The sequence below is a fragment of the Panulirus ornatus genome, chromosome 5, assembly GCF_036320965.1.
Source record: "Panulirus ornatus isolate Po-2019 chromosome 5, ASM3632096v1, whole genome shotgun sequence".
NCBI classification, from domain to species: domain Eukaryota; kingdom Metazoa; phylum Arthropoda; class Malacostraca; order Decapoda; family Palinuridae; genus Panulirus; species Panulirus ornatus.
In genome coordinates, this window is record NC_092228.1 from 35,165,065 (window position 1) to 35,182,795 (window position 17,731).

The 17,731-nt window shown below is 38.3% G+C and overlaps 1 protein-coding gene and 1 pseudogene across 1 annotated transcript in view; both read right to left on the bottom strand.

Moving 5' to 3' along the window:
• The window catches only part of LOC139746934 (NADH-ubiquinone oxidoreductase chain 1-like), a 45,410-nt pseudogene extending 40,043 nt beyond the window's left edge, over positions 1-5,367 (bottom strand).
• The window catches only part of LOC139748803 (probable glutamate receptor), a 119,218-nt gene that overhangs the window by 62,091 nt on the left and 39,396 nt on the right, over positions 1-17,731 (bottom strand). The gene's annotated exons all lie outside the window — the stretch shown is intronic.

Below are 17,731 nucleotides of genomic sequence, written 5' to 3' on the forward strand. Positions count from 1 at the left end.
TGAAGCGTCTGGGGTAAACCATGGATAGTTGTGTGGGGCCTGGATTTGGAAAGGGAGCTGTGGTTTCGGGCATTATTGCATGACAGCTAGAGACTGAGTGTGAACGAATTGGGCCTTTGTTGTCTTTTCTTAGCGCTACCTCGCACACATGAGGGGGTAGGGGGATGGTACTCCATGTGTGGCGAGGTGGCGATAGGAATGAACAGAGGCAGTGTGAATTGTGTGCATGGGTATATATGTATGTGTCTGTGTGTGTATATATATGTGTACATTGAGATGTATAGATATGTATATTTCCGTGTGTGGACGTGTATGTATATACATGTGTATGGGGGTGGGTTGCGCCATTTCTTTCGTCTGTTTCCTTGCGCTACCTCGCAAACGCGGGAGACAGCGACAAAGCAAAATGATAGAAAAAAGTAACTTATGTAAGTAGGAGAGATGGCCAGAGGGCGTCATTGGATTGCGTATTAATTGATAGGCGCGCAAAAGAGAGACTTTTGGATGTTAATGTGCTGAGAGGTGCAACTCGAGGGATATCTGATCATTATCTTGTGGAGTTGAAGGTGAAGATTCGTAGAGGTTTTCAGAAAAGAAGAGAGAATTTTGGGGTGAAGAGAGTGGTGAGAGTAAGTGCGCTTGGGAATGAGACTTGTTTGAGGAAGAACCACGAGAGACTGAGTACAGAATGGAAAAAGGTGAGAACAAAGAACGTAAGGGGAGTGAGGGAGAAATGGGATGTATTTAGGGAAGCAGTGATGGCTTGCGCAAAAGATGCTTGCGGCGTTAGAAGCGTGGGAGGTGGGCAGATTAGAACGGGTAGTGTGTGGTGTGATGAAGAAATAAGATTATTATTGAAAGAGGAGAGAGAGGGATTTGGACGATTTTTGCAGAGAAATAGACCAAATGACTGGGAGATGTATAAAAGAATGAGTCAAGGAGCAAGAGGAGAAAAAGAGGGCAAATGAGAGATGGGGTGAGAGAGTATCATTAAATTTTAGGGAGAATAATAAAGTTTTGGAAGGAGGTAAATCAAGTGCATAAGGCAAGCGAACAAATGGAAACATCAGTGAAAGTGGCTAATGGGAATGTGATAACAAGTAGTGGATATGTGAGGAGATGGAGTGAGTATTTTGAAGGTTTGTTGTATGTGTTTGATGATAGAGTGGCATATATAGGGTGTTTCGGTCGAGGTGGTGTGCAAAGTAAGAAGGTGAGGAGAATGATTTAATAAACAGAGAAGAGGTAATAAAAGCTTTGTGGAAGATAAATGCCGGCAAGGCAGCGTGTTTGGATAGTTTTGCTGTGGAATTTATTAAAAAAGGGGTTGACTGTATTGTTGACTTGTTGGTAAGGTTATTTGATGTATGGATGAGCAATGGTGAGGTGCCTGAGGATTGGAGGAATGCTTGCAAAGTGCCATTGTACAAAGGCAAAAGGGATAAAGGTGAGTGCCCAAATTATAGAGGTATAAGTTTTTGGGGTATTCTTGGGAGATTTTATGGGAGGGTATTAATTGAGAGGGTGAAGGCATGTACCGAGCATTAGATTTGGGAAGAGTTGTTTGGTTTCAGAAGTGGCAGAGGATGTGTGGATGAGGTGTTTGATTCGAAGAATGTATATGAGAAATACTGTGAAAATCAAATGGATTTGTATGTAGCATTTATAGATCTGGAGAAGGCACATGATAGAGTTGATCGAAATGCTCTGTGGAAGGTATTAAGAATATAAGGTGTGGGATTCAATTTGGTAAATGCAGTGAAAACTTTTCATCGAGAATGTAAGGCATGTGTAGGAATAGGAAGAGAGGAAAGTGATTGTTTCTCATTCAATGTTCGTTTGTGGCAAGGATGCATATGTCTCCATGGTTGTTTAATTTGTTGATGGATGGGGTTGTTAAGGAGGTGAATGCAATAGTTTTGGCAAGAGGGGCAAGTATACAGTCTTTTTTGGATGAAAGAGCTTGGGAAGTGACTCAGTTGCTGTTCGTTGGTGATACAGCGTTGCTGACTGAGTTTGGAAAAGTGTGTAAATGAAGAAAGCTGAGAGTAAATTCGAATAAGAGGGTATAAGAGGGTTGAGGGACAAGTCAATTTGGAGGTTAGTTTAGATGGAGAAAAACTGGAGGAAGTGAAGTGCTTTAGATATCTGGGAGTGGATTTGGCAGCAGATGGAACCATGGAAGCGGAATTGAGTCATAGGGCGAAGTAAGGAGCGAAATTTCTCGGAGCGCTGAAAAATGTGTGAACTTCGAGAACGTTATTTCGTAAAGGAGAAATAGGTATGTTTCAAGGAATAATGGTTCCAACAAGTTTATAAGGTTGCGAGGAGTGGGCTATAGATAGAGGTATGCGGAGGAGGGTGGATGTCCTGGACATGAGATGTTTAAGGACAATATGTGGTGTGAGGTGGTTTGATCGAGTATGTGATGAAATGGTAAGAGATATGTGTGGTAATAAAAAGAGTGTGTTTGAGAGAGCAGAAGAGGGTGTTTTGAAATGGTTTGGTCACATGGATAGAATGACTGAGGATAGATTGACAAAGGGGATATATGTGTCAGAGGTGGAGGGAATGCGGAGAATTGGGAGACCAAATTGGAGTTGGAAAGATGAAGTTAAAAAGGTTCTTAGTGATATGGGCGTTAACATACACTAGGGTGAAAGGTGTGCAAGGAATAGAGTGCATTGGAACGATGTGGTATACCGGGGTCGACGTGCTGTCAATGGATTGAACCAGGGCAGGTGAAGCATCTGGGGTAAACCATGGAAAGTTCTGTGGGTCTTGGATGTGGAAAGGGAGCTGTGGTTTCGGTGCATTACTACATGACAGCTAGAGACTGAGTGTGAACGAATGTGGTCTTTGTTGTCTTTCCTAGCGCTACCTCGCGCACATGGAGGGGGCGGGGATGGCTGTTAGTTCATATGTGGCAAGGTGGCGATGGGAATTACTAAAGGCAGATAGTATGAATTATGTTCATGTGTATATAGGTATATGTCTTTGTGTGTATATATATTTATACGATGAGATGTAAAGATATGTATATTTGCGTGTATGGATGTGTGTGTATATACATGTGTATGTGGGTGGGTTGGGCCATTCTTTCGTCTGTTTCCTTGCGCTATCTCGCGTTTGCGAGATAGCGCGTCAGCGAGACAGCGACAAAGCAAAATAAAGTATAAAAAGTAGAATAATATACATTTATATATATATATATATATATATATATATATATATATATATATATATATATATATATATATATATATTCCTATGAGTCCACGGGAAAAATGAAACTCGATAAGTTCCCAAGTGCACTTTCGTGTAATAATCACATCATCAGGGGAGACACAAGTGAGAAATATAACAGTCAGTTGATATACATCGAAGAGATGAAGCTAGGACGCCATTTGGTAAACATGTGATTGTCCAAAACATGTTTTAATTTTACTCATATGAATTGGAGCACGACCAGTAGAAGATCCTTATAATTTAAGTGAACAACTTTTAAACGTTTTATATTTTTCTTCTTATGTTCTTAATCCCATTTCCATATACTTATGAGATTTCCTCCTAGATTGATTGATTTGTTTATATAAAACCAGCGTTTTGAAAACGCTTAAAAAGATATATTACACTTATTAATCGAATTACATAATATATTATATCAATTATCAGTTTAATTATAAATAAACAATAACATAAAGATTTAAATCCCATAAAAAACTTAATCTAATGATACTGGAAGAAAACTCTTTCAAGCCAGATACATAAGTTTATCATAAAGGAAACGAGGCAATGTCCCACGAGCCCAAATAAAAACAAAAGCTACACCTACTAACTTAATATAGAAACAAAAACTGAAAAGACCACCCCCTAAGAATGTAACCCCAAAAAAGCATTCCTATAAATAAAATTCTCCTATATTCTGACATGAAAATGAGAGCAAAGTTTCCTCCCCTATATTCAGTAATGAGAGCAAAGTTTCCTCCCCTATATTCAGTAATGAGAGCAAAGTTTCCTCCCCTATATTCAGTAATGAGAGCAAAGTTTCCTCCCCTATATTCAGTAATGAGAGCAAAGTTTCCTCCCCTATATTCAGTAATGAGAGCAAAGTTTCCTCCCCTATATTCAGTAATGAGAGCAAAGTTTCCTCCCCTATATTCAGTAATGAGAGCAAAGTTTCCTCCCCTATATTCAGTAATGAGAGCAAAGTTTCCTCCCCTATATTCAGTAATGAGAGCAAAGTTTCCTCCCCTATATTCAGTAATGAGAGCAAAGTTTCCTCCCCTATATTCAGTAATGAGAGCAAAGTTTCCTCCCCTATATTCAGTAATGAGAGCAAAGTTTCCTCCCCTATGTTCAGTAATGAGAGCAAAGTTTCCTCCCCTATATTCAGTAATGAGAGCAAAGTTTCCTCCCCTATATTCAGTATTAAACCCAGAAACAAACTCAGATTCCCCCTCAGCAAAATCAAAAGGCGTTCTATTAGTTTCAGCCAAGGAAGATGTTAATCATACTCCCCTTAAAGGCAGAGTAATCCGTAAAACCAAACAATTTCTTGATATAGCATAAAGAGTTCCAAATTAAACCTCACAGTTAAGAATAAAAATGTCAATTATTTAAAGCCAGACTAACCTCATAAGAAATGGTTTGTGCTACAGCACGCAATCTCCCTAACAAAGAGTACTTTCTGTTCGAAGATCATACCGCCTTCATAACAGGGTACATCCCCAATCTCAAACAACACAAGAAAAACAAAGCCCCTATGTAAAAATTCATTATCCCTAAATCATACGGCATAACGGACCACCCAGCCAAGGAAACAGTCAAACTAAACACAGTAGATAAATAGTATACAAAAAAATCAGACAAAACCGGACAGGTTTGTTACTTAGAAAATAATTTCACAGCATCAGAAAAAGGCTGCAAAATTCCTGCGTAAGGCCCCTTACGAATCTGCACATACCCTAAAACTTTTCGCTCCAACAAAGTCACAAACGCTACAGCAACTAATACACAAATAATAACTAACAAATACTTTAAAGCAGAAACAATGAAAATAATCAACTAAACTTATCACAAAAACAAACAAGTTAGCATATTACCTACAGACATCAAATTCTATATAATTAGATCCTATATCTAATGCATAAATTCTGCCAAAGTAATATTCTACATTAAAGAAATTATTTCAACTTGTAAATCTTTTCGTACTAAAGAGTTATATTTTCCATAGGAGATAGAAACCGACCTGGCTTACGCCGGTCTGAACTCAAATCATGTAAAGATTTAAAGGTCGAACAGACCTCCTCTCATAGCCCCTACGCCACCAAGGATCTTTAATTCAACATCGAGGTCGCAAACCATTTTTTCGATATGAACTCTCAAAAAAAGATTACGCTGTTATCCCTAAAGTAACTTAGTCTGATTTCTCCAAGGAAGATCAATGTAATTCTTATAATAAAAATAATTAACTTTACAAACAAATCAGTTACTTATTATACTCCTGTCGCTCCAACAAAATATTTCAATTCAACACTAAATATATAACTAATTTCTAAAATTTATTAATTGAAATATAAAGATTTATAGTGTCTTATCGTCCCCCCCCATATATTATCTAAGCCTTTTCACTTAAAGGTAAAATTCAAAATCTACAATAGAGACAGTTACTTTCTTGTTCAACCGTTCATACCAGTCCCCAATTAAAGGACAAATTATTGTACTACCTTAGCACGGTCATACTACCGCGGCCGTTAGATGTAAACATCACTTGGCACGCTAGACTTTATATAAACTTCCTAAAAGATATGTTTTTTATAAACAGGAAGAAATTTCATTTGCCGAGTTCCTTTACTGTATCCTCAATTTATTAACAAAAAGCAATTTTTATTCCACTTAATCCATCACTCATAAAGAAAATTTTACTACTAAAATCATTATTTCTAATAATACAACGTTCACTATCAAAATTTCATTTTTATAAAACAAAAGTCATACAAATATCAATCACTAAAAATCTTAGTTAAAAAAATTAACATAGCTACTTCTAAGCTTAGTGAAAATAAATCCAATCATGTTACTTTCTGTCTAATTAATTAATCAGAAGCTTTACCCTCCAATTATCTACTTGAATTAATTTTACCTACGTTCAAACAAAATTAATTTATTTTTTTAAATAACCAGATATCAAAATACTCGATTAATATTTCATCACTAAAAAATTATTAAAAACTTATTTACAACTAAGACAATTTTAATTTTGTAGCCATTCTCTTTTCGGGATATCCATTTTATCTGGAAAAATTTAATTCTCCCTGAAACAAAAGGTACAAAATTCTATATCTTCTTTTCTAAAATTAAATTTTCCTTTATATATAAACTTTCCCTTTCGGTACTTTTAAACTATAGTTTAAACCTAAATTTCAATATACTAATCAGGGCAAATGAGAGCTGGGATGAGAGAGTACCATGAAATATATATATATATATATATATATATATATATATATATATATATATATATATATATATATATATATATATATATATATATATATATATATATATATATATATAAAAATATATATATATATATATATATATATATATATATATATATATATATATATATATATACATATATATATATATATATATATATATATATTTTGCTTTGTCGCTGTTTCCCGCGTTTGCGAGGTAGCGCAAGGAAACAGACGAAAGAAATGGCCCAACCCACCCCCATACACATGTATATACATACGTCCACACACGCAAATATACATACCTACACAGCTTTCCAGGGTTTACCCCAGTCACTTCACATGCCTGATTCAATCCACTGACAGCACGTCAACCCCGGTATACCACATCGATCCAATGCACTCTATTCCTTGCCCGCCTTTCACCCTCCTGCATGTTCAGGCCCCGATCACACAAAATCTTTTTCACTCCATCTTTCTACCTCCAATTTGGTCTCCCACTTCTCCTCGTTCCCTCCACCGCTAACACATATATCCTCTTGGTCAATCTTTCCTCACTCATATATATATATATATATATATATATATATATATATATATATATATATATATATATATATATATATATATCTAAAACACTTGTTTTAGATATCTGGGAGTGGATCTGGCAGCGGATGGAACCATGGAAGCGGAAGTGCATCATAGGGTGGGGGAGGGGGCGAAAATCCTGGGAGCCTTGAAGAATGTGTGGAAGTCGAGAACATTATCTCGGAAAGCAAAAATGGGTATGTTTGAAGGAATAGTGGTTCCAACAATGTTGTATGGTTGCGAAGCGTGGGCTATGGATAGAGTTGTGCGCAGGAGGATGAATGTGCTGGAAATGAGATGTTTGAGGACAATGTGTGGTGTGAGGTGGTTTGATCGAGTAAGTAACGTAAGGGTAAGAGAGATATGTGGAAATAAAAAGAGCGTGGTTGAGAGAGCAGAAGAGGGTGTTTTGAAATGGTTTGGGCACATGGAGAGAATGAGTAAGGAAAGATTGACCAAGAGGATATATGTGTCGGATGTGGAGGGAACGAGGAGAAGTGGGAGACCAAATTGGAGGTGGAAAGAAGGAGTGAAAAAGATTTTGTGTGATCGGGGCCTCAACATGCAGGAGGGTGAAAGGAGCGCAAGGAATAGAGTGAATTGGATCGATGTGGTATACCGGGGTGGACGTGCTGTCAGTGGATTGAATCAGGACATGTGAAGCGTCTGGGGTAAACCATAGAAAGCTGTGTAGGTATGTATATTTGCGTATGTATATATATGTATATATATATATATATATATATATATATATATATATATATATATATATATATATATATATATATATATATATATATATATATATATATATATATATATATATATATATATATATATATATTATCCCTGGGGATAGGGGAGAAAGAATACTTCCCACGTATTCCCTGCGTGTCGTAGAAGGCGACTAAAGGGAAGGGAGCGGGGGCCTGGAAATTCTCCCCTCTCGTTTTTTCTTTTTTTTTTTCGAAAAGAGGGAACAGAGAAGGGGTCCAGGTGAGGATATTCCCTCAAAGGCCCAGTCCTCTGTTCTTAACGCTAGCTCCCTATCTCGGGAAATGGCGGAAAGTATGAAAAAAAAAAAAATATATATATGTATATATATATATATATATATATATATATATATATATATATATATATATATATATATATATATATATATATATATATATATATATATATATATATATATAAGTATGGTTCGATCCGCTGCCAGATCGACTCCCAGTTTTTCTCCATTCAAATTCACCTCCCAATTGACTTGACCCTCAACCCTACTGTAGCTAATAACCTTGCTCTTATTCACATTTACTCTTAACTTTCTTCTTTCACACACTTTACCAAACTCAGTCACCAGCTTCTGCAGTTTCTGACATGAATCAGCCACCAGCGCTGTATCATCAGCGAACAACAACTGACTCACTTCCCAAGCTCTCTCATCCCCAACAGACTTCATACTTGCCCCTCTTTCCAAAACTCTTGCATTCACCTCCCTAACAACCCCATCCATAAACAAATTAAACAACCATGGAGACATCACACACCCCTGCCGCAAACCTACATTCACTGAGAACCAATCACTTTCCTCTCTTCCTCCACGTACACATGCCTTACATCCTCGATAAAAACTTTTCACTGCTTCTAACAACTTGCCTCCCACACCATATATTCTTAATACCTTCCACAGAGCATCTCTATCAACTCTATCATATGCCTTCTCCAGATCCATAAATGCTACATACAAATCCATTTGCTTTTCTAAGTATTTCTCACATACATTTTTCAAAGCAAACACCTGATCCACACATCCTCTACCACTTCTGAAACCACACTATTGGATCGATGTGGTACACCGGGGTTGACGTGCTGTCAGTGGACTGAATCACGGTATGTGAAGCGTCTGGGGTAAACCATGGAAAGCTGTGTAGGTATGTATATTTGCGTGTGTGGACGTGTATGTATATACATGTGTATGGGGGTGGGTTGGGCCATTTCTTTCGTGTGTTTCCTAGCGCTACCTCGCAAACACGGGAGACAGCGACAAAGCAAAAAAAAAAAAAAAAGAAAAATACATATATATATATATATATATATATATATATATATATATATATATATATATAAATATATATATTTTTTTTTTTTTTTTTTTTTATACTTTGTCGCTGTCTCCCGCGTTTGCGAGGTAGCGCAAGGAAACAGACGAAAGAAATGGCCCAACCCCCCCCATACACATGTACATACACACGTCCACACACACAAATATACATACCTACACAGCTTTCCATGGTTTACCCCGGACGCTTCACATGCCTTGATTCAATCCACTGACAGCACGTCAACCCCTGTATACCACATCGCTCCAATTCACTCTATTCCTTGCCCTCCTTTCACCCTCCTGCATGTTCAAGCCCCGATCACACAAAATCTTTTTCACTCCATCTTTCCACCTCCAATTTGGTCTCCCTCTTCTCCTCGTTCCCTCCACCTCCGACACATATATCCTCTTGGTCAATCTTTCCTCACTCATTCTCTCCATGTGCCCAAACCATTTTAAAACACCCTCTTCTGCTCTCTCAACCACGCTCTTTTTATTTCCACACATCTCTCTTACCCTTACGTTACTTACTCGATCAAACCACCTCACACCACACATTTTCCTCAAACATCTCATTTCCAGCACATCCATCCTCCTGCGCACAACTCTATCCATAGCCCACGCCTCGCAACCATACAACATTGTTGAAACTACTATTCCTTCAAACATACCCATTTTTGCGTTCCGGGATAATGTTCTCGACTTCCACACATTTTTCAAGGCTCCCAAAATTTTCGCCCCCTCCCCCACCCTATGATCCACTTCCGCTTCCATGGTTCCATCCACTGACAGATCCACTCCCAGATATCTAAAACACTTCACTTCCTCCAGTTTTTCACCATTCAAACTCACCTCCCATATATATATATATATATATATATAAATAAAATATATATATTTTTTTTTTTTCGTCGCTGTCTCCCGCGTTTGCGAGGTAGCGTAAGGAAACAGACGAAAGAAATGGCCCAACCCACCCCCATACACATGTATATACATACGTCCACACACGCAAATATACATACCTACACAGCTTTCCATGGTTTACCCCAGACGCTTCACATGCCTTGATTCAATCCACTGACAGCACGTCAACCCCGGTATACCACATCGCTCCAATTCACTCTATTCCTTGCCCTCCTTTCACCCTCCTGCATGTTCAGGCCCCGATCACACAAAATCTTTTTCACTCCATCTTTCCACCTCCAATTTGGTCTCCCTCTTCTCCTCGTTCCCTCCACCTCCGACACATATATTCTCTTGGTCAATCTTTCCTCACTCATTCTCTCCATGTGCTCGAACCATTTCAAAACACCATCTTCTGCTCTCTCAATCACGCTCTTTTTATTTCCACACATCTCTCTTACCCTTACGTTACTTACTCGATCAAACCACCTCACACCACACATTGTCCTCAAACATCTCATTTCCAGCACATCCATCCTCCTGCGCACAACTCTATCTATAGCCCACGCCTCGCAACTATATAACATTGTTGGAACCACTATTCCTTCAAACATACCCATTTTTGCTTTCCAAAATAATGTTCTCGACTTCCACACTGTCTTCAAAGCTCTCTGTACTTTCGCCCCCTCCACCAGCCTATGATTCACTTCCGCTTCCTTGGTTCCATCTACTGCCAAATCCACTCCAAGATATGTAAAATATTTCACTTCCTCCAGTTTTTCCCCATTCAAACTTACCTCCCAGTTGACTTGTCCCTCAACACTACAGTACCTAATAACTTTCCTCTTATTCACATTTACTGTCAGCCTTCTTTTTTCACACACTTTACCAAACTCAGTCACCAGCTTCAGCAGTTTCTCACATGAATCAGCCAACAGCAATGTATCATCAGCGAACAACAAATGACTCACTTCCCAAGCTCTCTCATCCAAAATAGACTGCATACTTGCCCCTCTTTCCAAAAGTCTTGCATTCACCTCCTTAACAACCCATCCATAAACAAATTAAACAACCATGGAGACATCACACACCCCTGCCGCAAACCTACATTCACTGAGAACCAATCTCTTTCCTCTCTTCCTACACGTACACATGCCTTACATCCTCGATAAAAACTTTTCACTGCTTCTAACAACCTGCCTCCCACACAATATGTTCTCAATACCTTCCACAGAGCATCTCTATCAACTTTTTCATATGCCTTTACCAGATCCATAAATGCTATATACAAATCCATTTGGTTTTCTAAGTATTTCTTACATACATTTTTCAAAGTAAACTCCTGATCCACACCTTCTCTACTACTTATGAAACTACACTGCTCCTCCCCAATCTGATGCTCCGTACATGCCTTCATCCTCTCTTTCAATACCCTACTATATAATTTCCCAGGATTACTCAACAAACTTATACCTCTGAAATTTGAGCACTTACTTTTAGCCCCTTTGCCTTTGTACAATGGCACTATGCAATCATTCCCCCAATCCTCAGGCACCTCACCATGAGTCATACATACTTTAAATAACCTTACCAACCAGTCATCAATAAAGTCACCCCCTTTTTAATAAATTCTACTGCAATACCATCCAAACCCGCTTCCTTGTCGGCTTTCATCTTCCTGATAGCTTTTACTTCCTCTTCTCTGTTTACCAAATAATTCTCCCTAACCCGCACACTTTCCACACCAACTCGACCAAAACACCCTATATCTACCACTCTATCATCAAAGACATTCAACCGACCTTCAAAATACTCACTCCATCCTCTTCTCACATCACCACTACTTTTTATCACCTCCCCATTAGCCCCTTCACTGACGTTCCCATTTGTTCCCTGGTCTTACGCACTTTATTCACCTCCTTCCAAAACATATTTCTATTTTCCCGAAAATTTAATGATACTCTCTCACCACAACTCTCATTTGCCCTCTTTTTTACCTCTTGCACCTTTCTCTTGACCTGCTGCCTCTTTCTTTTATACATCTCCCAGTCATTTGCATTATTTCCCTTCAGAAATCGTCCAAATGCCTCTCTCTTCTGTTTCACTAAAAATCTTACTTCTTCATCCCACCACTGACTACCCTTTCTAATCTGCCCATCCCCCACGCTTCTCATGCCACAAGCATCTTTTGCACAAACCATCACTGCTTAACTAAATACATCCCATTCCTCACCCACTCCCTGTACGTCCTTTGTTCTCACCTTTTTCCATTCTGTACTCGGTCTCTCCTGGTACCTCCTCATACAAGTCTCCTTCCCAAGCTTACTTACTCTCACCACCCCTTCACCCCAACATTCTCTCTTCTTTTTTGAAAACATCTACAAATCCTCACTTTCGCCTCCGCAAGATAATGATCAGACACCCTTCCAGTTGCACCTCACAGCACATTAACGTCCAAAAGTTTCTTTATCGGGGGCCTATCAATTAACGCGTAATCCAATAACGCTCTATGGCCATCTCTCCTACTTACATAAGTATACTTATGTATATCTCGCTTTTTAAACCAGGTATTCCCAATCAACATTCCTTTTTCAGCACAAATCTACATCCTCTTCACCATTTCCATTTGCAACATTGAACACTCCATGTATACCAATTATTCCCTCAGCTGCCACATTACTCACCTCTGCATTGAAATCACCCATCACTATAACCCGGTCTTGTGCATCAAAACCACTAACACACTCACTCAGCTGCTCCCAAAACACTTGCCTCTCATGAACTTTCTTCTCATGCCCAGGTGCATATGCACCAATAATCACCCATCTCTTTTCATTCACTTTCAGTTTTACCGATATTAATCTAGAGTTTATTTTCTTACACTCTCTCATATACTCCCACCACTCCTGTTTCAGGAGTAGTGCTACTCCTTCAATTGCTCTTGTCCTCTCACTAACCCTTGACTTTACTCCCAAGACATTCCCAAGTCACTCTTCCCCTTTACCCTTCAGCTTCGTTTCACTCAGAGCCAAAACATCCAGGTTCCTCTCCTCAAACACACCACCTATCTCTCCTTTTTTCTCACCTTGTTTACATCCACACACATTCAGACACCCCAGCTGAGCCTTCGAGGAGGATTAGCACTCCCCGCGTGACTCCTTCTTCTGTTTGCCCTTTTGGAAAGTTAAAATATAAGGAGGGGAGGGTATATATTTATATATATATATATATATATATATATATATATATATATATATATATATATATATATATATATATATATATATATATATATATATATATATATATATATATATATATATATATATATATATATATATATATATATATATATATATATATATATATATATATATATATATATATATATATATATATATATATATATATATATATATATATATATATATGAAACCCACCGATGTATGCTCATATATCCATTATTACTAATGTCAAGATGACAGAGTTAAATTATCATCATTTCAATCTATGTTCCCTAGGGCATTACGTATTTGCAGTCCAGAGTTTATTGATGATGAGTTTGAGAAGATATACTCTATTGGATCTACGTTCAAGTACCCTAGATTTTTCATTGATAAATCCCTTAAGTTAGCAAAGAAATCATTTTATAAAGTTGAGCCCAAACCTCCCATTGACACCAAGATTTTTTAGTTCTCACTTTTAATAAGAATTTCACTTTGCTTCCCATGTTGCTTAAATCCTTTAATGTAAATGTTGCCTTTAGCAACAATAATACTATAAAGAATATCTTAATCAGAAATTCACCAGAAAATTCTCTTGGTTGCATCTATAAAGTTCCTTGTGGAAACTGTGATAAAATTTTATGTTGGTCAGACTGGTGAGGATCTTTCTGTTAGACTTAAGCAACATAAATATAGTATAAGAACGGGACAAGAATCAAATGCCTTGTTTAATCATGTTAAAAACTATGATCATTGTATTGACTGGAGTAACGCCATCTCAGTTGTTAACTCTAACTCCAGAACCAAGAGAAATTTCATTGAATCTTCCATTATAAAATACACAAAGAATTATAATCTTAATATAAGTGATGGTCTATACAAATTAGAAAACTTTATTGTTGATAAGGTTTGTAAAATGATAAGTTTATGAACGCTCATCGTATTTTTTGGATAATCACATGTTTACCAAATGGCGTCTTAGCTTTGTCTCTTCGATGTACATCAACTGAGTGTTATATTTTTCTCTTGTGTCTCCCCTGATGATGTGATTATTACACGATAGTGCACTTGGGAACTTTTCGTGCTTCATTTTCCCCGTAGACGCATAAGAATATATATATATACATACATATATATATATATATATATATATATATATATATATATATATATATATATATATATATATATATATATATATATATATATATATATATATATATATACATATATATATATATATATATATATATATATATATATATATATATATATATATATATATATATATATATATATATATATATATATATATATATATATATTTTTTTTTTTTTTTTTTTATACTTTGTCGCTGTCTCCCGCGTTTGCGAGGTAGCGCAAGGAAACAGACGAAAGAAATGGCCCAACCCCCCCCATAAACATGTACATACAGACGTCCACACACGCAAATATACATACCTACACAGCTTTCCTTGGTTTACCCCGGACGCTTCACATGCCTTGATTCAATCCACTGACAGCACGTCAACCCCTGTATACCACATCGCTCCAATTCACTCTAGACGAGAGAGGTTTACCAAATGGCGTCATAGCTTCGTCTCTTCGATGTATATCAACTGACTGTTATATTTCTCTCTTGTCTCCCCTGATGATGTGATTATTACACGAAAGTGCACCTGGGAACTTTACGTGTTTCATATTACCCGTGGATAAGAGTGAGTGCTCAAATTACAGAGGTATAAGTTTGTTGAGTATTCCTGGCAAATTATATGGGAGGGTATTGATTGAGAGGGTGAAGGCATGTACAGAGCATCAGATTGTGGAAGAGCAGTTTGGTTTCAGAAGTGGTAGAGGATGTGTGGATCAGGTGTTTGCTTTGAAGAATGTATGTGAGAAATACTTAGAAAAGCAAATGGATTTGTATGTAGCATTTATGGATCTGGAGAAGGCATATGATAGAGTTGATAGAGATGCTCTGTGGAAGGTATTAAGAATATATAGTGTGGGAGGCAAGTTGTTAGAGGCAGTGAAAAGTTTTTATCGAGGATGTAAGGCATGTGTACGTGTAGGAAGAGAGGAAATTGATTGGTTCTCAGTGAATGTAGGTTTGCGGCAGGGGTGTGTGATGTCTCCATGGTTGTTTAATTTGTTTATGGATGGGGTTGTTAGGGAGGTGAATGCAAGAGTTTTGAAAAGAGGGGCAAGTATGAAGTCTGTTGGGGATGAGAGAACTTGGGAAGTGAGTCAGTTGTTGTTCGCTGATGATACAGCGCTGGTGGCTGATTCATGTGAGAAACTGCAGAAGCTGGTGACTGAGTTTGGTAAAGTGTGTGAAAGAAGAAAGTTAAGAGTAAATGTGAATAAGAGGAAGGTTATTAAGTACAGTAGGGTTGAGGGTCAAGTCAATTGGGAGGTGAGTTTGAATGGAGAAAAACTGGAGGAAATGAAGTGTTTTAGATATCTGGGAGTGGATCTGGCAGCGGATGGAAACATGGAAGCGGAAGTGGATCATAGGGTGGGGAAGGGGGCGAAAATTCTGGGAGCCTTGAAGAATGTGTGGAAGTCGAGAACATTATCTCGGAAAGCAAAAATGGTTATGTTTGAAGGAATAGTGGTTCCAACAATGTTGTATGGTTGCGAGGCGTGGACTATGGATAGAGTTGTGCGCAGGAGGATGGATGTGCTGGAAATGAGATGTTTGAGGACAATGTGTGGTGTGAGGTGGTTTGATCGAGTAAGTAACGTAAGGGTAAGAGAGATGTGTGGAAATAAAAAGAGCGTGGTTGAGAGAGCAGAAGAGGGTGTTTTGAAATGGTTTGGCCACATGGAGAGAATGAGTGAGGAAAGATTGACCAAGAGGATATATGTGTCGGAGGTGGAGGGAACGAGGAGAAGAGGGAGACCAAATTGGAGGTGGAAAGATGGAGTGAAAAAGATTTTGTGTGATCGGGGCCTGAACATGCAGGAGGGTGAAAGGAGGGCAAGGAATAGAGTGAATTGGAGCGATGTGGTATACCGGGGTTGACGTGCTGTCAGTGGATTGAATCAAGGCATGTGAAGCGTCTGGGGTAAACCATGGAAAGCTGTGTAGGTATGTATATTTGCGTGTGTGGACGTATGTATATACATGTGTATGGGGGTGGGATGGGCCATTTCTTTCGTCTGTTTCCTTGCGCCACCTAGCAAACGCGGGAGACAGCGACAAAGCGAAAAAAAAAAAATATATATATATATATATATATATATATATATATATATATATATATATATATATATATATATATATATATATATATATATATATATTTTTTTTTTTTTTTTTTTTTTTTTTTTTTATACTTTGTCGCTGTCTCCCGCGTTTGCGAGGTAGCGCAAGGAAACAGACGAAAGAAATGGCCCAACCCCCCCCATACACTTGTACATACACACGTCCACACACGCAAATATACATACCTACACAGCTTTCCATGGTTTACCCCGGACGCTTCACATGCCTTGATTCAATCCACTGACAGCACGTCAACCCCTGTATACCACATCGCTCCAATTCACTCTATTCCTTGCCCTCCTTTCACCCTCCTGCATGTTCAGGCCCCGATCACACAAAATCCTTTTCACTCCATCTTTCCACCTCCAATTTGGTCTCCCTCTTCTCCTCGTTCCCTCCACCTCCGACACATATATCCTCTTGGTCAATCTTTCCTCACTCATTCTCTCCATGTGCCCAAACCATTTCAAAACACCCTCTTCTGCTCTCTCAACCACGCTCTTTTTATTTCCACACATCTCTCTTACCCTTACGTTACTTACTCGATCAAACCACCTCACACCACACATTGTCCTCAAACATCTCATTTCCAGCACATCCATCCTCCTGCGCACAACTCTATCCATAGCCCACGCCTCGCAACCATACAACATTGTTGGAACTACTATTCCTTCAAACATACCCATTTTTGCTTTCCGGGATAATGTTCTCGACTTCCACACATTTTTCAAGGCTCCCAAAATTTTCGCCCCCTCCCCCACCCTATGATCCACTTCCGCTTCCATGGTTCCATCCGCTGACAGATCCACTCCCAGATATCTAAAACACTTCACTTCCTCCAGTTTTTCACCATTCAAACTCACCTCCCAATTGACTTGACCCTCAACCCTACTGTACCTAATAACCTTGCTTTTATTCACATTTACTCTTAACTTTCTTCTTCCACACACTTTACCAAACTCCGTCACCAGCTTCTGCAGTTTCTCACATGAATCCGCCACCAGCGCTGTATCATCAGCGAACAACAACTGACTCACTTCCCAAGCTCTCTCATCCCCAACAGACTTCATACTTGCCCCTCTTTCCAAAACTCTTGCATTTACCTCCCTAACAACCCCATCCATAAACAAATTAAACAACCATGGAGACATCACACACC